We start from the raw sequence: 25,034 nt of genomic DNA on the forward strand, positions 1-25,034 counted from the left end.
TTGCTCACTGTTAAATGATGTAATGTTGAACGCTCCTACGGGAAAGCGTCTCCAGAGAACCCACCAAAACATCCCTTGTGTGAGAGAGCCAATGTTTGGACATCTTCCGTGACAGAGGATTTCCAACAACTAGGAGAAAATACAAGTGATGCCACTAATTTTAAACAGATTTTTCCAATTTAACATGCATCCCTCTTCCCAACCCACATCTAGGGGGAACTAGAGGCAGTATAGTGAGTCAGGAATGAAGTTGGAAGAGAAAGGTGGAAACATAGTAAAATATCATGATATGCTCTTGCTTCCAATTACTGTGAAACTGAGAATCAGTTCTGAGTGAGACTGGGAAGTGAAAGCTTAAAACTGAGTGAGAACTGAATGCTTTGATGTATATTAAACTGGAAAGAAGATGGAAAAGGAGACTGCTCCAATGCCTGAAAGTAATCGGAAAGCTATGGAATCTAAGATATGGCCAAGGGGTAGGGGAAGGAAAATACAACAAAATAGGTTTGAGGACAGATATGTATAAAATTTTTAAAATATCCTACTTATACTCTTCGGTTCATTCAATAAATTGGTTGCAAAAGAGCTTGTTGGACACAATGTTTTCGAATTAATGTCCTGTGGCATATTGGATCTCTTTACAGATGTTCATCAAGTGAGAGAAGTTTATCTCCATTCTCACCCGTCCTGTAAATGCTGTGGAGTGAGGTGATGAACTGGGAGACTCATGTAAAAGAGTACTGAGGATAAGCTGGCACTGAGCAAGAGGGAAGAGGACTAATAACTATATTGTCAAGTACTGGCAATGAGAGACTGCATGTACACTGGAGTGTACAAAATATTGCCTTCCTGGTCAGAGAAATGAGCAGATCTGAGTAGACAATTTTTTTTTTTTTTTTTTTTTTTTTTTTTTTTTTTGAGATGGAGTCTCTCTCTGTCACCCAGGCTTGAATCCGGTGGCATGATCTTGGCTTACTGCAACCTCCGCCTCCCGGATTCAAGTAATTCTCCTGCCTCAGCCTCTCTAGTAGCTGGGATTACAGGCGCCTGCCACCACGCCTGGCTAATTTTTGTATTTTTAGTAGAGACAGGGTTTCACTGTGTTGGCCAGGCTGGTCTCGAGCTCCTGACCTCATGAATCGCCCGCCTTGGCCTCCCAAAGTGCTGGGATTACAGGCATGAGCCACCTTGCCTGGCCTGAGTAGATATTTTAACAGGCAGTGACAAGTGAACAGGTAACACTGAATGCTTTTCTAGACACCGTAAGAAATAATTGCACTGTGGCTATTTGTTATTTATTTGGGAATTATGTGGAATCTTTTAATCTCTTCAGTTGAACTACTGCAAACTTATGATATTTGGAAGTGCACCTGGAACCACTTTTTTTTCTTTTTCTTTTTCTTTTTCTTTTTCTTTTTCTTTTTCTTTTTCTTTTCTTTTCTTTTCTTTTCTTTTCTTTTCTTTTCCTTTTCTTTTTTTTCTTTTTCTTTTTCCTTTTTTTGAGACGGAGTCTTCCTTTGTTGCCCAGGCTGGAGTACAGTGGCATGACCTTAGCTCACTGTAACCCCCACCTACTGGGTTCAAGGAATTCTATCTTAGTCTCCCAAGTAGGTGGGATTATAGGCGTGTGCCACCATGCCCAGCTAATTTTTGTATTTTTAGTAGAGACAGGGTTTCCCCATGTTGGCCAGGCTGGTCTCAAACTCCTGATCTCAGGTGATCTACCCGCCTCGGCCTCCCAAAGTGCTGGGATTGCAGGCATGAGCCACTGTGCCTGGTGCAAACCACTTTTGTACATAACAAAAGGATTGAAGTCAAAGGATGTCCACAGGGAAAATATAGTGTAAAAATAGTAATGATAATGATATATACAACAGTTCAGGATTGTTCTAAATGTTTTACATACATTAACTCATTTGTTTGGATACATTTGCCTTGCCCTATCATTGGGCAATGATTTTCACAAATTCTTAATGTATCTGACTTTAAACATTTTTATATTTGTAATCTGCCATATACATCCTATTTAAATTTAGCTAGTTAAGATTGCCTTATTGGTGGGCACAGGCACAGCCTGGGGCAGCACGGGATCGTCATGGCGGAGTTGCAGCAGCTGTGGGTGCAGGAGATGGTGGACTCCATGGTAAAGAGCCTAGAGAGAGAAAGCATCCAGAAGATGCAGAGTCTCATGTTCCCATGGAGCACCAGCTGTTGTGAGGACAGCCAGGCATCCATGCAGCAGGTACACCAGTGCATCCAGCACAGTCATGTGCCTCTGGCTCAAGTCCAGGCCTTGGTCACCAGTAAGTTGGAGAAGTTCCAGGACTGCCAGGCCTGGTGCACCATACATTGCAACGACAAAACCAAAGATTCAATAGATGCTGGGAGTAAGGAGCTTCAGGTGAAACGGCAGCTGGACTGTCGTGTGACCAAGTGTATAGATGACCACATGCACCTCATCCCAACCATGACCAAGAAGAAGGAGGCTCTCTTATCCATTGGGTAATAAAAGTCCTTGCCAGTGGCTATCGGGAATGAGGGCAAAAATATATTTTTTAATAAGGAATTGGGAATTTTAGTCTTTTAAGCAAAGTTTATGAAGCAATTAAGGATGGCAACAAGTGTAAGGCATATGTCGCTTGCCTCTGGACACTGGTTCTTTCATGTTTCAGCCCTAAAAAGTGAAATGGGAAAAAGTGATGCTAAATTGCATCAGAGACATTACAGAAAGTTTTAGAGCTTATGTTCCTGTGGCTAGTGCTTGTCCTGGCAGTAAGGATCTCACCTGTAACAAGCCAGAGCCCTCCAAGCTATCAGACTCTTCTTACTACCAACAGGCTGGCAGGTTAGACTTGATGGAGTTTGAGGAGAGATATTTTCTCTTTGTTGCCAAATATCCTGTTTACCAGAAGTGTCATCACACCATTTTCTATAGGCTGTGAAACAAAATCCGTGAGGTCAATAACTTAGAAGGGAGAAAAAAATTTCTGGGTCTTTGTTTTCTTGATTTTGTGTAATTGATACAAGGGTATACAAGTTGATACAAGCTGATTTTAAAATGTGGAGTTGGGAGGGAGAGTAGTTTGGATAAGAACTTTGAAGATCCTTGTGGATCCCCATTTCTGGTCAAGATGTAGGTGTACATTTCTTAAAATTATTACATGCTGCATCTTTCAACCTGGATACCATGCAAAAACATGAGAGGTGACCACACACAAATTATGAGAAGCAGAGCTTCCCTCTTACTGGCTGATGGGCCTTGAGGCTGTGTGTAGCAAAATGACAGGACAATGTTGCAGTAACACTTTCCCCTTGAAGAAGAAAGGGGTTTTGATTGTGATATATATTAGTATCTAGTAATGAATAGTAAAAGAGGAGCAATTCGCTACTTGCTTATAAGAGAGTTATGGGCCGGGCGCGGTGGCTCAAGCCTGTAATCCCAGCACTTTGGGAGGCCGAGGTGGGTGGATCACGAGGTCAGGAGATCGAGACCCTCCTGGCTAACACGGTGAAACCCCGTCTCTACTAAAAATACAAAAAACTAGCCGGGCGCGGTGGCGGGCGCCTGTAGTCCCAGCTACTCGGGAGGCTGAGGCAGGAGAATGGCGGGAACCCGGGAGGCGGAGCTTGCAGTGAGCTGAGATCCGGCCACTGCACTCCAGCCTGGGCGACACAGCGAGACTCCGTCTCAAAAAATAAAAAAAAAATAAAAAAAAAAAAAGAGAGTTATGAAGTACTGGGTTTGGAAAAACCTGGTTTTTATAAAACAGAGTGGAATGGAAGCCTAAACCTAGCATTGTTTCCTTAGCTCCCTGAATTAACAGAGCCCAATTGAGACCCCTGGCAACAAGAAGTTCAAGGGAGAAAAAGTGAACAATTTCGGCTGGGATGAGCTGACTCCCTTAGAGCAAAGGAGAGGCAGCTCCCATTATCAAATATCATTTTTCCCCGGGGCTTTCACAACTTGCATTGTTCCTGCCCTGGCATGGCGCCTTATTATTTTGATACCAACCTCATTGTATTTTCACCAGCTTATTACTTGAAATGATAATACAGCCTGTCCATTTGCTGTTTTCAGGCTGTGATATATTTTCTTAGTGGTTTGGTTTTAAAAATAAATAAGGTTTAATTCCCCCCCCCCAAAAAAAAGATTGCCTTATTCATTACTAAATAATTATATATCACTTTTTAGAAGTGTGTGTTTTCCAGCTATATTTTTGACAAACCAGGCTTTTAGAATTGCCATTTATGATCATTCTTGCAATACAAACTAAAGCTAAAATCCGTTACTGTTCAGGTTTATAAAACAAGTGCTGTTCATCAGGGAAAAGATAGAATACTTATTTTCTTTTTCTTTTGTCTAAGAAAAGTTTTGTATAAATAATTTCTTTTAAATACTTGTGATACTTTTCACCCAGAAGAGGTGTTGTTTAAATTGGGGTTTGTGACTAATTTGTTTCAATTAAAAATACTTTAATATCAATATCAAATGCCTCTTTGATGGTATGATCTCTGTTACCATATGTGGTAGTTTGCTCTACATACTAGCTATTTAAAACAGATGTAAGTAAAACAAGATTTGTTTGGGAGGAATAGGGTTTCTCCAGAGTAAAGAATACAGAGACCAAATGGAAACATACTTGCTTCACTGCACATGGTTTCTATACTTGGCTGTGCTGGCTTACCATTTTATGGTTACCAGATTTACATCCTTTGAAATTATGGACATTGGATCAAATCCTTATGTTGGAAAATACTCTAAGGTAACATTAAATGAGCATGTGATTTGAATAACCTACAATTTTAACACAGGTTTTAATGACCAAAGTCAAAATATTTCCCATAAAATACTGTAAATTTGCTAAAATATATACAAAGCTCCCACAGTGTAATAACACGAAGAAACTTTGTTTACTGAAAAAATCTGTTTTTTTTGGATTTTATTTTAAACAATTTTTTTAAGTTTGTATTTTTATCTTATTTAAGCTTCATTTCTTTCTTTTCATAATTTCTTCTTAAAAAAATGAGATACATATGCAGAGCATGCAGGCTTATTACATAGGTTTATGTGTGCCATGGTGGTTTGCTGCACCTACTGGCCCATTCTCTACGTTCCCTCCTCTCACCTCCCACCCCCCAATAGGCCTTGGTGTATGTTGTTCCCCTCCCTATGTCCATGTTTTCTCATTGTTCAACTTCCACTTACGAGTGAGAACATGGGGTTTTTGGTTTTCGGTTCCTCTGTTAGTTTGCTGAGGATGATGGCTTCCAGCTTCATCCATGTCCCTGCAAAGGACATAATCTCATTCCTTTTTATGCTGCATAGTATTCCATGGTGTATATATACCACATTTTCTTTATCCAGTCTATCATTGAGGGGCATTTGGGTTGGATCCACATCTTTGCTATTGTAAATAGTGCTGCAATAAACATACATTTGCATGTGTCTTTATAGTAGAATGATATATATCTTCCTTTGGGTATATACCTGATTTGTTTTTCTAAGACCACCAGAGCGGGCACAAAAGAACCAGCGAGTAGGCAAGTGTAGGAGCAAAACTGCGAGTTTATTTTGGTCACCTAGCTTCAGGGAAAGAAGGTGGGTAGGGAGAGGTCTGTTGGCCTCCGGCAAATGAGGCCAACAGAGTCGCCCATGGAGCTCTCAGACGGAGTTCCCACAGTTGCGACCGCAGTGGGGAAGCTGGGAAGTCCAGTGCGTGGTGTTCGTCTGGAGCGGCTTTTCTAGGAGTGGGAGGGCAATAGGCGGGGCACGGGCATGTAGGGGGGCGTTCCGCAGGTGCGACCAGGTAAATCTTGGTCTCTTTGGATTGACATCACCTGGCGCATGCCTAGTTGGTCTGCACCTTCCCAGGTCGCCAGCTGCATTTTCGCGCGCGGGGAAAAGTTGGGGGATGAAGAACCCGGAAGTGCACCATCTTGCCTCCGTTCATCCAAACAATACCCAGTAATGGGATTGCTGGATCAAATGGTATTCTGGTTCTAGACCTCGAGGAATCTCCATACTGTCTTCCACAATGGTTGAACTCATTTACATTCCCACCAACAGTGTAAAAGCATTCCTATTTCTCCACACTCTTGCCAGCATCAATTGTTTCCTGACTTTTTAATAATCACCATTCTGATTGGCGTGAGATGGTGACTCATTGTGGTTTTGATTTGCATTTCTCTGATCATCAGTGATGTTGAGCTTTTTTTCGTATGTTTGTTGGTGACATAAATGTCTTCTTTTGAGAAGTGTCTGTTGATATCTTTACCCAATTTTTGCTGGGGTTGTTTTTTTTCTTGTAAATTTGTTTAAGTTCCTTGTAAATTCTGGATATCAGACCTTTGTCAGATGGGTAGATTGCAAAAATTTCTCCTGTTCTGTAGGTTGCCTGTTTGCTCTGATGATAGTTTCTTTTGCTGTGCTGATGCTCTTTAGTTTAATTAGATCCCATTTGTCAATTTTGGCTTTTGTTGCAATTGCTTTTGGTGTTTTTGTCATGAAGTCCTTGCCCATGCCTATGTCCTGAATGGTATTGCCTAGGTTTTCTTCTAGAGTTTTTATGGTTTGGGGTTTGACATTTAAGTCTTTAATCCATCTTGAGTTGATTTTTGTGTAAGGTGTAAGGAAGGGATCCAGTTTCAGTTTTCTGCATATGGCTAGCCAGTTTTCTCAGCACCATTTACTAAATAGGAAATCTTTCCCCATTGTTTGTTTCTGGCAGATTTGTCTAAGATCAGATGGATGTAGATGTATGGTGGTATTTTTGAGGTATCTGTTCTGCTCCATTGGTCTATACATCTGTTTTGGTACCCGTACCATCCTGTTTTTGTTACTGTAGCCTTGTAGTATAGTTTGAAGTCAGGTAGCATGATGCCTCCAGCTTTATTCATTTTGCTTAGGATTGTCTTGGCTGTATGGGTTCTTCTTTGATTCCATGTGAAATTTAAAAATAGTTTTTTTCTAATTCTGTGAAGAATGACAATGGTAGTTTGATGGGAATGGCATTGAATCTGTAAATTACTTTGTGTAGTATGGACATTTTCATGATATTGATTCTTCCTATCCATGAAGATGGAATGTTTTTCCACTTGTTTGCATCCTTTCTTATTTCCTTGAGAGTTGTTTATAGTTCTCCTTGAAGAGTTCTTTCACATCCCTTGTTAACTGTATTCCTAGGTATTTGATTCTCTCTATAGCAGTTGTGAATAGGAGTTCATTCATGATTTGGCTCTCTGCTTATCTGTTGTTGGTGTAAAGAAACATCTCACAGATACTAAAGAAGTATGTCATCAGTTCAGTTCCCTAATGGGGTAATTTTTAAATGAGCTGTAATGACTGAGATGATCACACTATCAAAGAAGTTTATTAAAATTATAGAATTGTAGAACTAGAAGATTCTTAGAAGGTCCATAGTCACTATGTTAGCAGATTCTTAGATTAGTCATAATTGACTCAGCAAGTACAGTATTGTATTTGTATTAGTTTCTTTTTGTATTAGTTTCTTCTTTGTATTTGTATCCTTGATTTTGTATTAGTTTTCTTTTCTTTTTCTTTTCTTTTTTTTTTTTTTTTTTTTTTTGAGGCAGGGTCTTGCTCAGTTGCTCAGACTGGAGTGCAGTGGCTTGATCACAGCTCTCTGTAGCTTTGACTTCCTGGGCTCAAGCAATCCTCCCAGCTCAGTCTCCTAAGTAACTGGTACTATAGGTGGACACCATCATGCTTGGGTGATTTTTTTTTTTTTTTTTGTATTTTTTGTAGAGACAGGGTTTCACATGTTGCCCAGGCTGGTGTCAAACTCTTGGGCTCAAGTGATCCACCTTCCTGGGCCCTAGAGTGCTGGGATTACAGGTATGAGCCACCACACCCATGCTTGTATTAGTTTTCTGTTGCTGTGCCACAAATTACCACAGACTGTACAGCTTAAAACAACACATATTTATTATCTTACAGTTGTGTAGGCCAGAAGTCTAGGAACAATGTCATTGTATTCTCTTCTCAGGGTTTCACTAGGCTGAAATCAAAGTGTTGTCCAGGGTTGGGTTTCTTATTTGGAACTTGGGATTCTCTTCCAAGTTCATTTGGTTGTAGGCAGAATTCATTTCCTTGAAAGTTTATGACTGAGTTCCCCATTGTCTGCTAGCTGTCAAATCTCTGACTTCCTCTCCTGCAACCAGCCAGAGAAAACTCTTTGTTTTTAAAGGGATCATGTGATCAGGTTAGGCCCACCTAGATAATATCGTTTTTGCCCTATAATATAGTTTTGGAGTGATAGCTCATCATATTTACAAGTTCTGCTGACATTCAAGGAGAGGAGATTTTTACAAGGGCATGGGTCATGGGGAACCAGTTATCTTTTGCCACACACACAGACACACACACACACACACACAGACACACACACACACACACACACACACATATGGTCTGCAGGATTATTTGTATCTAGGAAATCTGCCTTCTGAACAGTGGTCAGAAACTCTGGCTTGTCTGGTTATTGCCATCTATTCCCACTTCATTTTACTCACATACCCCTGGCCCTAATGTGCTTTTTGGAAAGTAGGCAATACTCTCTCATGCTTATCTGTGGCTTAGCAGTGACAATATTACAGGCTCTCTCCTTTGTTCTCACACTAGAGACTACTTCAATGTTCATGGCAAAAGTACACACTCCAGTTTCATAGTATTTAAAATAAAGTGACTATATTTCCTACTTATAAGACAATTTTTGGCTCATAAATTTGTATAGAAATACACTTTTTAAATAATTCTCAGGCACAGTTTCAAATACTAAATTGCTCCTTTCCCATTTTTCCTGTAATGCACAATAATGTATGTCCCTTGATCTAGTCCCAGAAAAGGTTTCCAGGAAGAGTTCTGAGAAAAGCATATATGTGACATTTTCTGAAATGAACTTGCTCAGCACCATGTCATTTTTTCCTTTTGGTTAATGTCCCCATATTTGAGCAGAAGGTAAAATTTTGTTTACATGTATAACTTTCTTCAGTTTTTCACACACATTTTTAAGAATATGCGTACTGAGGTTGGTGGGTTATAAAAAGGATTAATAACCCTTTTGGCTTATATTTATTGGAAAGACCAAGTTGCCAGGGTTCTTTGAAGAATTCAGACAAATACATCTGACTATTTTCCATCAAACGGGAGGTAGAGGATCAAGCATGGATTTGCTCTTTATAGCACTTCTGGCAAGAGGCTTTTGGAATAAAATTTATGTATTCCTTCTCAATTTGGTTAACCGCAACATCTGTTTGTCTCCATTGGCCTTTGGCCATTGACCTACTGTCTCCTGTAGAAGACACCCACCATCCCTCTTACGACCAAATGTTGATGGGAAATTAGCAGTTCTCAAGTGATTTTAGTCATGGAAATAGTCATAAGCCAAAAGCATGGCCTAATTATATCATCTAAATTCATGGAAAGGGGAATTAATTTTATATGTTTTCTGATGTTGGGGACTGAATTATTAATAGTACCAATTTATCTGGACAGGAAAAGGTCAAGGGATTTAGACAGGAACACAGTAAACAGACCCTTCTCATTCAAGATAGCATGGGACATGTAGATTTACTTTTTAACTACAGGAACAATTAGAGGAATCTAGGTGATTTTTCCAAACTTAGGAAATGAAGGTTTAACTAAAATTAAATATATCTGTATGTTTATACATTTTTGAGATAAAATACTATTTTTCTAGTTTTTTAAAAGTGATTTTTTTCTAATTTCTAACAATAGCTTATGACTTTACTACACAATTATTGCTGCTTCGAAAACTGATTTGCCAATGTGAGGCAGAACAAGCAAAGGTTCAGGAGAGGCCAACGCCTGTGAGGCTGTGGTACCAGGATCTTCCAACAATAACTTGGGGCCTGACAGGCTATGCTTTGATCAGGGGCTCTCTCAGTGTTGGTACCTCTTGCTGCCTAGTCCTTCCTTGTCCTGGCCAGCCATACCCTGTCCAGCTGTGAAAGACCATTCAGTTTCTCCTTTTTTCTTTAATTTTTAGTTTTTTTTTGTTTACCTCAAATTATGCCAATTGCATGATAGTGAAAGTAAGCCAGGTTCCTTTAAGAAGTACTGGACTGAAAATACAGCTTCTGCTGTAAAAACTCATCTCCCCTCTCAAGGCATTTCCCTTCTGATTTCAGAGGTGAGGTGCTCAGGTGTGCATTTGCTTTTGCCTCCAATCTCAGCATCTTCTCCTGTTCATTTGTTGCCTATTGTATGCTTTCAGTTTCTGCTATAGCCACTCAGTCTTCCTCTGTTCTGGTCTCAAGGTGAGCATTTTCTGCTACCCTTGTGTCTTGTGACACCTCCCAGTTTCTGGCACATATCTCTTTTCTCTGGTTCTCTCTTAAGACCTTGGTTTGTCTCTGGCCCAATTTGGGCCACGATTTCTACCCACCTTGACCTTTGCCATGGTTGGAGCTGTATCACACAAACCTGTGGGAACAAGAGATGTAGTATCTACCCACAAGGAATCTACAGACTAGTGGGAATAGCAGACCCTCATTAATTATTAGCATTAATTCTTCATGCTTGTAATCCTAAATTTTTTAAAAATTTGAGAACAATTTTTTTTTTCTGTCTAGTTTGGGTGTTGGCTATTCCTAAATATTTTGGTACTGACTTGTTTACATGAAGGCTGGTTTCTAACCTGGCTGCACCTCTGCTGGTGGGCGCTCACTTTATCCCTAACTTTTGGGTCAATAGGAAGAAGTAAGACACTGAGTGAATAAATTTGACCTTAAGCTGCTCTTTGTCATGGAGGAGTCCTGGCCCCTAGTGTTTGACTGTCAGTGGTTCTTTATGCCATAAAAGTTTTCATCCCTAAGAAAATGCTGCCATGTAACTGACTCTACATGCTGAACCAAGAGAAATTAAGAAGAATAAACCTAATTTGCTTCAGAAAAGAATGTTTCAATATAGAGGAATTCTTTCTTATTTTAACCTTAATAATTTTGCCTGTAACATTTTCTGGAAAATATCTTAGATAAGTATGCAGAGTCTTACTTATATTTATAGTAAAATAAAATAGAGCAAGGTTAATGGAATTGTCCAGAGACCCACAACAGACAGAGCGCAGATCACAGAACTCCACACTCATACTCATGTTCTAGCCATTAGGCCTCTTGGCCTCTCTTTGTTCTATTTGCCAAGGTATGACCAGAGCAGAAAACATCCTCAGCCAATTAGTCAAGTTCCCCATCTGGTGATTAGCCTTGCTATGAAGACATCTTGTGTATTGCCACATTTGTGACTGCAATTGGAGCTTTATTCACCATTGGGGGTATAGCTCTTTCCAAGGAAATTACCTTCTAACTGAGCCAGGAGGGGCTGGGTTAAGTTTTTTTCAGCTGGAAATTACACATTACATATTTAGTATGTTTGGTCACTTTAGATCTGTGTGAGGCAGGGAAGGAGAAGTTTATGTATTACAAAGTTCCTAAAAATATTTACAATTTTGTAAATCAAAGTGGGTTTCTACTAGATTTAGCTTTATGCAAATCTTTGTATTATGTCTGTGCTTTCAGTCTGATTTTAGAAGAGTACTATTACAGTATTTTAACTTTTATTGAAAATCCAGGCTTTTTAATTTTTTTAATTTTTAATTTTTGTGGGTACAAAATAGGTGTATACATTTATGGGGTACATGAAATATTTTGGTATAGGCATGCAAAGCATAATAGTCACAACATGTAGAATTGGGTATCCATCCCCTGAAGCACTTCTCCTTTTGGTTACAATTAAATTATAGTCTTTCAGTTATCTTAAAATGTACAATTAAATTATTTTGACGACAATCACCCTGTTGTACTGTGAAATACTAGGTCTTATTTATTATTTCTACCTTTTTTGTCCTATTAACCATCTCAATCTCCTTCCCATTACCCTTCCCAGCTTCTGGTAACCATTCTTCTATTCTCTCTCTCCATGAGTTTAATTGATTTGATTTTTAGATGCTTACCAATAAGTGAGAACATGAGATGTTTGTTTTTCTCTGCCTGCCTTACTTGACTTAATGTGATGAATTCCAGTCCATCCATGTTATTGCAAATGACAAGATTGGATCTAATTTTCTTTTATGGCTGAATAGTACTTCATTGTATATAAGTGTCACATTTTCTTCATTCATCTGTTGATGGACACTTAGGTTGCTTCCAAATCTTGGCGATTGTGAACAGTGCTGGGACAAACATGGGAGAACAGATATATCTCTTCAGTATACTTGTTTCCTTTCCTTTGGGTAAAAACCCAGCAGAAGGATTCCTAGATCGTAAGGTACCTCTATTTTTAATTGTTTTGAGAAAACCCCAAACTGTTCTTCATAATGGCTGTACTAATTTACATTCCCACCAAGAGTGTATGAGGGTTCCCTTTTCTCCATATCCTCACCAGCATTAGATATTGCCTGACTTTTCTTTTTTTGAGATAGGATATCACTCTGTCACCCAGGCTGGAGTGCAGTGTTGTGACCTCAGCTCACTTCAGACTTGACCCTGTGGGCTGAAGTGACCTCCCACCTCAGCCACCCGAGTAGCTGGGACTACACCCATGTGCCACTATGCCTGGCTTGCCTTACTTTTATATAAGTCATTTTAACTGGAGTGTAGATGATATCTCATTGTAGTTTTGATTTGCATATCTCCGATGATCAGTAATGGTGAGCACTTTTTCTTATGCCTGTTTGCCATTCATATGTCTACTTTTGAGAAATGTCTATTTAAATCTTTTGACAATTTTAAATCAAATATTAGATTTTTAAGTTTTTTGAAGTCTAGAAATTTTAGAGTTGTTTGAGTTTCTTATGTATTCTATTAATCCATTGTCAGATGAGTAGTTAGCAAATATTGTCTCACAATCTCTGTGTTATCTGTTTACTTTGTTGATTGTTTGCTGTGCAGAAAGTTTTTAATTTGATGTGATCCAATTTTTCCATTTTTTGTTTGCCTATGCTTGTGGGGTAGTACTCAAGGATTTTTTTTTTTTTTTTTAAATTTTCCCAGACCAATGTCCTGGAGAGTTTTCCCAATGCTTTCTTGCAGTAGTTTCATAGTAGTTTGCGGTGTTAGACTTAAGTGTTTAATCCACTTTGATTTTTGTATATGGTGAGAGTTCATTCTTCTGCAGGTAAATATCCATATGGATATTCAATTTTCCCAGTACCATTTATTGAAGAGACTGTCTTTTCTCCAGTGTATATCCTTGGCACATGTGTCAAAAATGAGTTCACAGTAGGTGCATGGACTTGTTTCTGGATTCTCATTCTATTCTGTTGGTCTGTGTATCTGTTTTTATGCCAATACCATGCTGTTTTGGTTATTGTAGCCCTTTAGTATAATTTGAAGTCAGGTAATGTCATTCCTCCAGTTTTGTTCTTTTTGCTTAGGGTAGCTTTGGCTACTTTGGCTCTTTTGTGGTTCCATATAAATTTTAGAATTGCTATTTCCATTTCTGTGAAGAATGTCATTTGTATTTTTATAAAAATTGAATCGAATCTGTGAATTGCTTTGGGTAGTATGGATATTTTAACAATATTAACTGAATATTGTGAACATAGTCCATGAACATAGAATATCTTTCCAATTTTGTGTATCGTAGTTCAATTTCTCTCATTATCATTTTATAGTTGTCTTTATAGAGATCTTTCACTTTTATGGTCAATTCCTAGTTATTTCATTTTATTTGTGGCTATTGTAAAGGGAGTACTTTCATTCTTTTTCAGATTGTTCACAGTTGGTATATAGAAATGCTACTGATTTTCATATGTTGATTTTGTGTCCTGCAACTTGACTGAATTTATCAGTTTGAATAGTTTTTTTGGTGTTGTCTTTAGTTTTCTCCAAATGTAAGATCATATTATCTGCAAAGAAATATAATTTGCATTCTTTGTTTCCAGTTTGGATGCCCCTTATTGTTTTTCTCTTGTCTGATTGCTCTAGCTAAGACTTTCTGTACTATGCTGAACAACATAGGCATGCCAACAAAATGGGCATTCTTGTAATGTTCCAGATCTAAAAGGAAACACTTTGATTTTTTTCCCAATTCAATGTAATACTAGCTATGGGCCTGTCATATATAGCTTTCAAAATGTTGAGTTATAGCTCTTCTAAACCAAGTTTTTTGAGGATTTCTATTATGAAGATATGCTAAAGTTTATTAAATGCTTTTTCAACATCAATCGAAATGATCATATAGTTTTTGTCCTTCATTCTGTTGATATGTAGTATCACCTTGATTAATTTGTATGTGTTGAACCATTCTTGCAGCCCCGTGATAAATCCCACCTGGTCATGATGAATGATCTTCTTAATGTATTGTTGAATGTAGTTTGCTAGTATTTTGTTGAGGAGAAAACCTAGACTATTTCACTGTGTTTATGCTTAGCTATCATACCCAAATCAATTTAGTACATTGTTTAAATATTCCACTCTAAATCTGGCAACCAGGAAAGAAAACTGCCATAAAGCAATGTATATTTAGATACTAATATTTCCCTCACACTTTCTTTTCTCTTCCTTATTTCATTTCTTTACTAATTTGTTGGCTATTGGTTTATGGCATATTGAGGCCTCAGTCTATAATAACCATTTTTATCTGACGTACAGCTCTACACATTTTATTTAACTCTGTGATGGCAAACTCTGGTATTTTTGTCACTCCCTTGCCTCTTAGGCTCATGGCAGATTCCACTAAACAGTGACAATATTCTTTGCTACTAACCTATGGGTTCGGCCTCAGGATCCTTCTTAATGCAGTAGTGTATGCATTATAAACCTATAGAAGTGGCTTATAAGTTTAAGTCTGTTAGCTTTTTCTACTCTTTTAGCATTCTTAAACCCTGTTTAATTAGATGTAAAAGAAGGAAATGAGAAGTTAAACATGGACTAAATGTGATAAAAGAAAATCTCTGTTAACTTAGGATATCAGTGAGTCTGATAAAAAGGCTTTAAAATGTTCTAGGAAGTATTTCTGCCTGGGATATTTGAATTAGTCTCCAAAAGTAGGTCATTCCCCGTTTGTTTGAATATTTTCAAAAATGATAAATATACTTGTTGTTGTTTTGAGACAGAGTTTCACTCTTGTTGCCCGGGATGGAGTGCAATGGCATGATCTTGACTCCCTGCAACCTCCACCTCCTGGGTTCAAGTGATTCTTCTGCTTCAGTCTCCCGATTAGCTGGGATTACAGGCACCCACCACCACACCCGGGTAATTTTTGTATTTTTAGTAGAGATGGGATTTCGCCATGTTGACAAGGCTGGTCTCAAACTCCTGACCTCAGGTAATCCGCCTGCTTCTGTCTCCGAAAGTGCTGGGTTTACAGGCATGAGCCACCGTGTCTGGCCTAGAAATGATAAATATACTGTTTAATGAAATAGCTTATTCTATGTTTGAAGTTTTTTTTTTTGAAGTTTCTTAAGTTTAGAAAATTTTATGTCAAAATGAAATTTCTTTTTCTGTAACTTATGCCAGTTTTTCTTGTATTCCTTCAATGGAAAACAATGTTTTTTTATGTTTTATCTTTTTGAAATTAAGGTATCATTTATTTAAAATAGAATAAAACACAGAGGTCGTAAATTTTCAGTTTGATGACTTTTGAAAATGGTGGACACCTATGTGACTACTACTCAATATAAGATATAGGACATTTGTTTCATTCCAGAAAGATCGCTATTCCTGTTTCAAGTTAATTTCCTGCTCTTCATCCCCTAAAGGCAATCTTTTTCTTACTTCTGTCACTATTGACTAGTTTTAGTGATAATAATAAAAATGGAATTATACAGTATGTATTATATCATATGTATATATAGATGTATTATAACAGTAAGGTTGTTATGAACATTTCTGTAAAAACTTTAATGAACATATGTTTTTGTTGCTTTTGGGTAAGTATATAGGAATAAAATTGCTAGGGCAGAAGTTATGTTTAATTTCTTAAGAAATAGCCAAACAGTTTTCCAGAGTGATAGTACCCTTTTGCATTCTCACTAGCAATTAATGAGTTCTAGTTGCGACATATCTTGCTAGTCATTTAAATGATAACCATTCTGGTAGTTTTGAATTTGTATTTCATTCTGGTTTCAATTTGTGTTTTCCTGATGACTATGCCGTTTAGCAGATTGATAGGGTTATTAACCCTTTAAAATAAATTTTAACTTCCCAACTCATTTTTATTTAAGCTAGTACTAATTTAAATCTCCCCTTATATGCACCGTTGTTTGAAATAAAATGTGTGATATTAAATTTACTTTAATAACATTAGATATTACGTATGATCTTCACCTATTAAGATAATTTTAATTTTGTCATTGTATTAGTTACAAATATGTATTATAGATCTCTGGCTGATTTAACAAAAAATACCTGAAATACCTGGCTTTATATCTGCACCACTACTTCATATTGAGGGACAAAACTATGAGTAGAATTCTGTACTTCTTCATTAGAAGAAGCATTTTAAGTTAATATTGACTCAAGGTGATTGTATAACCTGCTTGTAAAACTACTGAATTTTTTCATCAACCCATATTACTATATCTCATTGATTAAATGCTCATGAGAAATTTGACAAATGACTTAGCAGTGTCATAATCTGCTAAACTATGAGAATATGCTTTTCTAATATCCTAAAAATGCTATAAAGGTGGAGATTATTTCAGATAGTAGCTCCTAATTATTGCAAAGCCATGATATAACAAAAAGATCACTAGACTTATAATTGTTAAAAATTTCGTTTTCCAGCTGGATTACCAGAAGAAATCACTACATTTATCTGAATTCTATATTTCACATCTGTTAAATAGTGTCTATTTTGTCTACATCATAGGGTTGTTGTGATTATCACACTGGATATTGTATGTAAAGTGTTTTGTGACTAAAAAATAATACAAATATAAGATATTAAATGCTTTTATGTTGATGTCACCAGTTTATAGCATAGTGTTTGCACATAGTAGGTGCTCTAACAAAAGTAGCTTTTGTTAAATGATGGCTGGATGAACAATATCTCAAAGCAATTTTGTTAATAAACAATTATAGAAATTGTTAAATATCATATCAATATTAATACTAAAATTCCTGCCCCTCTTTAATATAAGTCACATTTGTTCATTTATAGTCTTTTGGAAACCCTCATATTCTTTGTGGCTACTTGTGATAAATGTCAACAAGTTTGAGATCACTCAACCAGGTACTTGAAGAGACCTTACCAACAAATCATTTATGGTAGAATTCCATTTTTACAAATATCATGGGCTTGCCTTTCTACTCTTTATTATTGAACTCACCTTTAATTTGAAGACCATTTTTAAAATAAGAAATATTTAAGCAAAAATTTCTATTTTTCTTGATCTTGAGTACATGCTCATTGCTATTTGTTACCTTTCCCAATATCATTAGGTGGTAGGTTAATTTCTTTGCTTGTTTTTTACTGCTCTGAGCATTTTTAAAGTGCTTGACTGATTTATTTTAATCCTGCTGTTACATATTTTCCCCAAGTCTAAGGCCTTATCTTATTTCCTCTCACAGTAGCATTTGACACAGTGGACCATGCCCTTTTCCTTGAAACTCTTGATCATCGCTGTGTGGGCTCCCCATTGCCTGATTCTCCTCCCACTTCACTGTCTGTTCCTTCTAAGTCTCCTTAACTGCTTCTTTTTCATCTTCTTCCATGAGACTATCTGAAGATTTATTACCAGAAATCTTGCAGAACAGGAGGGAGTGGGATGATATAGTCAAAGCAGTAAAAGAAAAAAATCTGTCATATAATGATAAAATGGTCAATTCAACAGCAAGTTATAACAATTACAAATATACACATACCCAACATCAGAACACCTAAATATATAAAGCAAATACTAAAAGTTACAAAGGGAGATTGACAAAAATACAATAATAGTAGGATACTTCAGTGCTGTACTTTTAATAATAGATAGAACATCCAGATACAAAATCAATATATAAACAACGAACTTGTACAACACTGTGGACTAAGTGGACCTAACAGACATACACAGATCTTTCCATCCAACAGTAGAAGAATATATATTTTTTTCAAGTGCATGTGGAATCACAAAACAGGTCTGATGAATTTAAAAAGATTAAAATTACCCCAATTATCTTTTTCAGCCACAATAGAATAAAACTAAAAACAATAACAGTAAAAAAATGAGAAAATTCACAAATACATGGAAAGTAAACACACTCTTGAATAAACATTGGATAAAAGAGAAAACATAGTGGGAATGTAAAAAGTATCTCAAGATAAATGAGAATACAACCTATGAAAACTTATGGATGCACAAAGGCAGTACTAAGAAAAAAGTTTATAATGGCAAAAACCTAATTTTAAAAAGTAGAAAATTTAAAATTTAAATTTAAAATATTTTAAATTAAAATTACTGGAAAAAAAGAAATAATAAAGATAACAGTAGAAATATGTAAAATGCAGAATAGAAAACATTTGAAAAAACTAAGAGTTGTTTTTTTTGAAAAGATAAACATTGACAAACCCCTAACTATGCTAACTAATAAAAAAGAAGATTCAAATAGTTAGAATAAAAAAAAGAAGAAATTATAAGAGATGAGTCATAAATAAAAGAATTATAAGTGGCTGTTAAGAAAAATTATACTCAAACAAATTAAATAACCTCAAAGAAATGGATACATCTTTTAAAAAAACATGCAATCTACCAAAACTGAATCAAGAATAAATGGACAACTTAAACAGATCAATAATTAATAAGGCGATTGGATCAGTAGTCAGAAACCTTCCAAGAAATAGAAGTCTGGGATCAGATAGCTTCATTGGTGAATTCCACCAAATATTCAAAGAATAATTAATGCTCATTCATTTCAAACTCTTCCAAAAAAGTGGAAGAGGGGGAATACTTCCAAACATATTTTATGAGGCTGGCATTATTCTAATACAAAAGCCAGAAAAAGATAACACAAACAAAGAAAACATAGGCCAGTATTCCTGAATATAAAAGCAAAAATTCTCCACAAAATACTAGCAAACTGAATCCAATAACACATTAGAAAGATAATGCACTTTGCATATGTTGAATGAGTCTTGCATCCCAGGGATAAATTTCACATGAATCAAGTGAGATTTAGCCCTGGGATTCAAAAATGGTTCAACATATGCAAATTAATTGATGTAATACATCATGTTAATATAGCAAATAAAAGCACATAATTTCAATTAATGCAGAGAAAGCATTTGACAAAATTCAGCATTTGTTAATGATACAAACTCTTAACAAAATATACATAAAAGAAACCTACATGAAACTAATAAAGGCCATATAAGAAAAGCAGAGAGCTATATAACATCAAAATCAATGGAGTAAAACTGAGAGCTTTTTTTTTAAAATTAGAAACAAAGCGAAGATGTCCACTCTTACCACTTCATTCAATGTACTGGAAGTTATAGCCAGAGTAATTGGACAAGAGAAAGAAATAAAAGTCATTTAATAAAAAAGAAAGTAAAACAGTATATGCTTGCAGATGACATGAGTGTATATGTAGAAAACCCTACAGACTCAAGAAGACACTATGAGAACTAATAAGTGAAGTCAGTAAAGTTGTGGGATACAAAATCAACATAGAAAAATCAGTAGTGATTTTATATACAAACACATTGAGCTACCCAAAAACGAAATCAATAAAATAATTCCATTTGTAATAGTAACAAAAAGAATAAAATAATATACAAATTAAACTAAAGAAGTTAGAAAAGTGTACAATGATAATTGTAAAACATTGATGAGGGAAATTAAAGAAAACACAGATAAATGAAAAAACATCCAGTGTTCATGGATTGGCAAAACTAATACTGTCAAAATGTCCATCCTATACAAACTGATCTTCAGATTTAATGCAATCCCTTATCAAAATCCCAGTGGCATTCTTTACAGGAACAGGAAAACAAATTCTAAATTTTTATAGAACCACGAAATACCTCTAATAGCCAACTCAGTCCTGAGAAAGAAAATGCTGAAGGCATCATACTTACTGATTTCAAAATGTGTAACCAAAACTACACAAATAGAAATAGAATGGTACTGGCATAAAAACAGACATATAGATGAATGAAATAGAATAGAGAGCCCAGAAGTAAATGCACACATCTGTAACCATCTGATCTTTGATAATGGTGCTGAGAACACACAATGAGGGGAAAGGATAGTCTTCAATAAATGGTATTATGAAAACTAGATAGCCACATGCAGGGAAATAAAATTGTACTACTATCTCATAGTATCTACAAAAACCAACTCAAAATGAATAAGAGACTTAAACATAAAACACAAAACTTAAAAACTACTAGAAAAATACAGAGGGAAAAAGGTTCTTGACATTGGTGTTGGACAATTATATTTTGGATGACACCAGAGTCACAGACAGAAGGAATGAAATAGACAAATGGGATTGCATCAAACTAAACTTCTGCACAAAGTAAATAATCTACAGAGTAAAAGGCAACCTATAGAATGAAGAAAGTATTTGTAAACCATATACTTTATAAAGGGTTAATGTTCAAAACACACAAGAAACTCAGTGGCAAAAAAGCAAATAACACATTTTTTAAAACGAGCAGAGGGTGTGAACATTTCTTAAAAGAAGACATACAAATGTTCAACAGTGTTGGAAAAGGTGCTCAACATCACTAATCATCAGAAAAGTGCAAGTCAAAGCCACACTGAAATATCACTTCAAACCTGTTACAATAATTTTATCAAAATGATGAAAAATAACAAGTGTTGGCAAGGATGTGGAGAAGACCCTTGTACACTGTTGGTATGAACATAGATTAGTTCAACCATTATGAAAAACACTATGGAAGTTGCTCAAAAATTTAAAAATAGAACTACCTTATGATCCAGGTACCTTAGCTCTAAATATAGTTTCAAAAAATATAAAATTATTATCTGGACTAGCTTGTTCCACCCTCATGTTCGTTAAAGCATTATTCACATTGACCAAGATAAAGAAACAACCTAAATGTCCTTCAATCCATGAATGGATTACATTTTATATGTACTACTATATATACACACATATATACTGCATATATACATATACACTACATTTATATATATGTAGTTAGAATGTGCGCATGTGTGTATATATACACACACTATGTAGTTAGAATATATACATGCTATATATGTAATTATATGTACACACACTTTATATACATGTAGTTAGAATATGTATGCAAACACACATTTAAAGTACATATATAAATGTATATAGGTATATATGTGTATTACACATATATGTATATATGTATATATAAATGCAGTGTATATGTATATATGTAGTATATATGTGTATATATAGTATATATAAAATGTCCATTCATCTATTGATAGACATTTAGGTTGTTTCTATATCTTGCCTACTGTGAATAATGCTTTAATGAACATGAGAGTGGAACCAGCTATTCCAGATAATAATTTTATATGTTTTAGAGATATACCTAGAGCTAAGGATGCTCTGACAATGTGCATGTGTGTGTATGTGTGTATTCTAACTGCACACACACACAATCCATGCAATAGGTTAACATTCCACTGTAACAAAAAAAAAGGAAACCTTGTCATTTGTGACAAGGTGGATGAATCTGAAGGACATTATGTTAAGTGAAATAAGCCAGACACAGAAAGACAAATACTGTTATCATGTCACTTAGATCAGGAATCTAAAATAGTCAAACTCATAGAAACAGAGAGTAGAATGGTGGTTGCTAGAGACTAGGAGGGGGAAAAATTAGAAATGTGGGCCAAAGGGTATAGGCTTTCAAATATACAGTATGAATAAGTTCAGGATAGCTAATGTGAATATTGAAATTTCCTAGGATAGTATCACGTTTTCACCACAGACATAGAAGAGAAAATGGTAACTCTGTGAGAAGATGGACATGTTAATTAGCTTGTATAAACCAAAAATAAAATTCTGAGCCTCTTAACCAACGATGGACCCTCCTTCTTGGCCAAAGAGACCCCAAAGAAACCTGTTCAGGCCACAATGGGAAGGGGGGCATGTGACATGCCTTAGTATATACCCTTCCCTTTGGAATTTAGGCACACCTGACCAGCTTTAACATTAAAAAGAGATCTTAAAACTGACAAAACACTTTTTGTAGCAATAAAATACCAAATTCCAACCTTATGCTGATGATGCATCACATGTCAGATAGGAGGCCCTGCAGAGGGTCAAAGTATTTTACCCCAAAATGTTTTTCTTTGACATATTTTGAAATGGCCCTGCGAAGCTATCTCTTGTCGGGGAAATTTGCATTCTGTAGACAATCTTCTTCTCTTAAAAATCTTTTCTAGAGAGTCTGACAACCTGTTAAGGTCCAGTAAGAGACATTTACCATCTGTTCTTTCTGAAGCCTCTTGGTGGCTTCATCTACATAAAAAGAACGTTGACTTCCTTTCCTTATTTAACTCAATTATTTCTTTATGCTGAGTTCAACTCTTCAGGCAAAGCTTAATTCTTTCAACCATTTGTCAATCAGGAAATTTCTGACTTCACCTATGACCTGCAAGTATTTAGTTTGAGATGTCTGCCCTTCTGGGGATAACTAATATATACCTTACATGTATTGATTTATGCCTTTGCCTGTAACTTCTGTCTCCCTAAAAGGTATAAAACCAAGCTGTAACCCAACCACCTTGGGCACATGTTCTCAGGACCTCCTGAGGTGGTCACAGACCATAGTTCTCATATTTGGCTCAGAATAAACCTCTGCAAATGTTTTACAGACTTTGAGTTTTTTGGTCAATGCTTGATTGTGCTGATTATTTCACAGAGTATATGTATGTGAAAACATCGAGTTGTACACCTTAAATATATATAATTTTTAAAATTTGCCAATTATGCCTCAATAAATGTGAGGAACAAAAGAGGTTATAGTGTGATGAATTTAATAAACTTCTTTTATAACATATATTTAAGTAACGAGTTTTGGTGTGTAAAATGTTGCTATTTTTACTGAATATTCATGAGAATTTTTTGATTAAAATATTTACATATGTAATTCAAACAGAAAAATAGAATTTTAACTTTTTTTAGTTTTGATATAAATGCTTTAAAATAGAAATTGTGACTTTAAATTTTAATCTTGATTTTTTTCCAGAATATGACTTGAAGTTTTTTTTGTTTTTGTTTTTTGTTTTTGAGATGGAGTCTGGCTCTGTCGCCCAGGCTGGACTGTGGTGGCGCGATCTCGGCTCACTGTAAGCTCCGCCTTCTGCGTTCATGCCATTCTCCTGCCTCAGCCTCCTGAGTAGCTGGGACTACAGGCACCCACCACCACGCCCGGCTAATTTTTTTGTATTTTTAGTAGAGACAGCGTTTCACCGTGTTAGCCAGGATGGTCTCGATCTCCTGACTTCGTGATCCATCCGCCTTGGCTTCCCAAAGTGCTGGCATTACAGGCGTGAGCCATCGCACCCAGCGACTTAAAATATTTTAAAGAAGATCTTGTAGCAAAGTTCGAAGTCGGGTAGCATGATGTCTCCAGCTTTGTTCTTTTTGCTTAAGATTGTCTTAGCTATATGGGCTCTTTTTCGGTTCCATGTGAATTTTAACACAGTTTTTTCTAATTCTGTGAAGAATGTCAATTGTAGTTTAATGGGACTAGTATTGAATCTATAAATTACTTTGGACAGTATGGTCATTTTCACGACATTAATTCTTCCTATGCATTAGCATGGAATGTTTTTCCATTTTTTTGTGTCCGCTCTGATTTCCTTGAGCAGTGATTTGTAGTTCTCCTTGAAGAGATCCTTCACATACTTTGTGAGCTGTGTTCCTAGGTATTTCCATCTCTTGGCAGCAATTGTGAATGGGAGTTCAGTCATGATTTAGCTCTCTGCATGCCTGTTGTTGGTGTATTGGAAAGCTAGCAAATTTTGCACATTGATTTTGTATCCTAAGACTTTGCTGAAGTTGTTTACCGGTTTAAGCTTTGGGGCTGAGACAGTGGGGTTTTCTAGATATAGGAACCTGTCATCTGCAAAGATAATTTGCCTTCCTCTCTTTGTAGTTGAATGCCCTTTATTTCTTTGTCTTGTCTGATTGTCCTGGCCAGAACTTCCAATAATATGTTGAATAAGACTGGTGAGAGAGGGCATCCTTGTCTTGTACTGGTTTTTAAGGGTAATGCTTCCAGCTTTTGCCCATTCAATATGATATTGGCTGTCGTCTATGGCTCTCATTATTTTGAGGTTTATTTCTTCAGTACCTAGTTTATTGAGAATTTTTAAGATGAAGCAATGCTGAATTTTATCAGAGGCCTTTTCTCCATTTTTGAGATAATCATGTGGTTTCTGTCTTTAGTTCTGTTTGTGTGATGAATTATAATTATTGATTTGTGTATGTCGAGCCCAGGGATGAAGCCAACTTGATTGTGGTGAATAAGCTTTTTGATGTGCTGCTGGATTCGGGTTGCCAGTATTTTATTGAGGATTTTTGCATTGATGTTCATTAGGGATATTGGCCTGAAGTTTTGTTGTTGTTGTTGTATCTCAGCCAGGTTTTGGTATCACGATGATGCTGGTCTCACAAAATGAGTTAGGAAGTAGTTCCTCCTTTTCAATTGTTTGGAATAGTTACACTAGAAATGGTACCAGCTCCTAACACCAGTTAGAATGGTGATTATTAAAAAGTCAAGACATAACAGATCCCAGCAATGCTGAGGAGAAAAAGGAATGCTTTTACACTGTTGTTGGGAATGTAAATTAGTTCAACCATTGTGGAAGACAGTGCGGTGATTCTTCAAAGATCAAGAAGCCGAAGTATCATTTGATCCAGCAACCCCATTACTAGGTATAAACCCAAAGGAATATAAATCATTCTATTATAAATATATGTTCCACATATATTCATTGCAGTACCATTTGCAATAGCAAAGACATGGAATCAACCCAAATGCTCATCAATGATAGACTGGATAAAAAAAATGTAGTACATACACACCATGGAATATA

At 36.2% G+C, this 25,034-nt stretch overlaps 1 pseudogene; it reads left to right on the forward strand.

The window, feature by feature from the left end:
• The first annotated feature begins 2,095 nt into the window (after window positions 1-2,095).
• LOC104669283 lies at window positions 2,096-2,506 on the forward strand (annotated as a pseudogene).
• Window positions 2,507-25,034: the final 22,528 nt, after the last annotated feature.

Source organism: Rhinopithecus roxellana, chromosome 4 (genome assembly GCF_007565055.1).
Source record: "Rhinopithecus roxellana isolate Shanxi Qingling chromosome 4, ASM756505v1, whole genome shotgun sequence".
In the NCBI taxonomy this organism is placed as follows: domain Eukaryota; kingdom Metazoa; phylum Chordata; class Mammalia; order Primates; family Cercopithecidae; genus Rhinopithecus; species Rhinopithecus roxellana.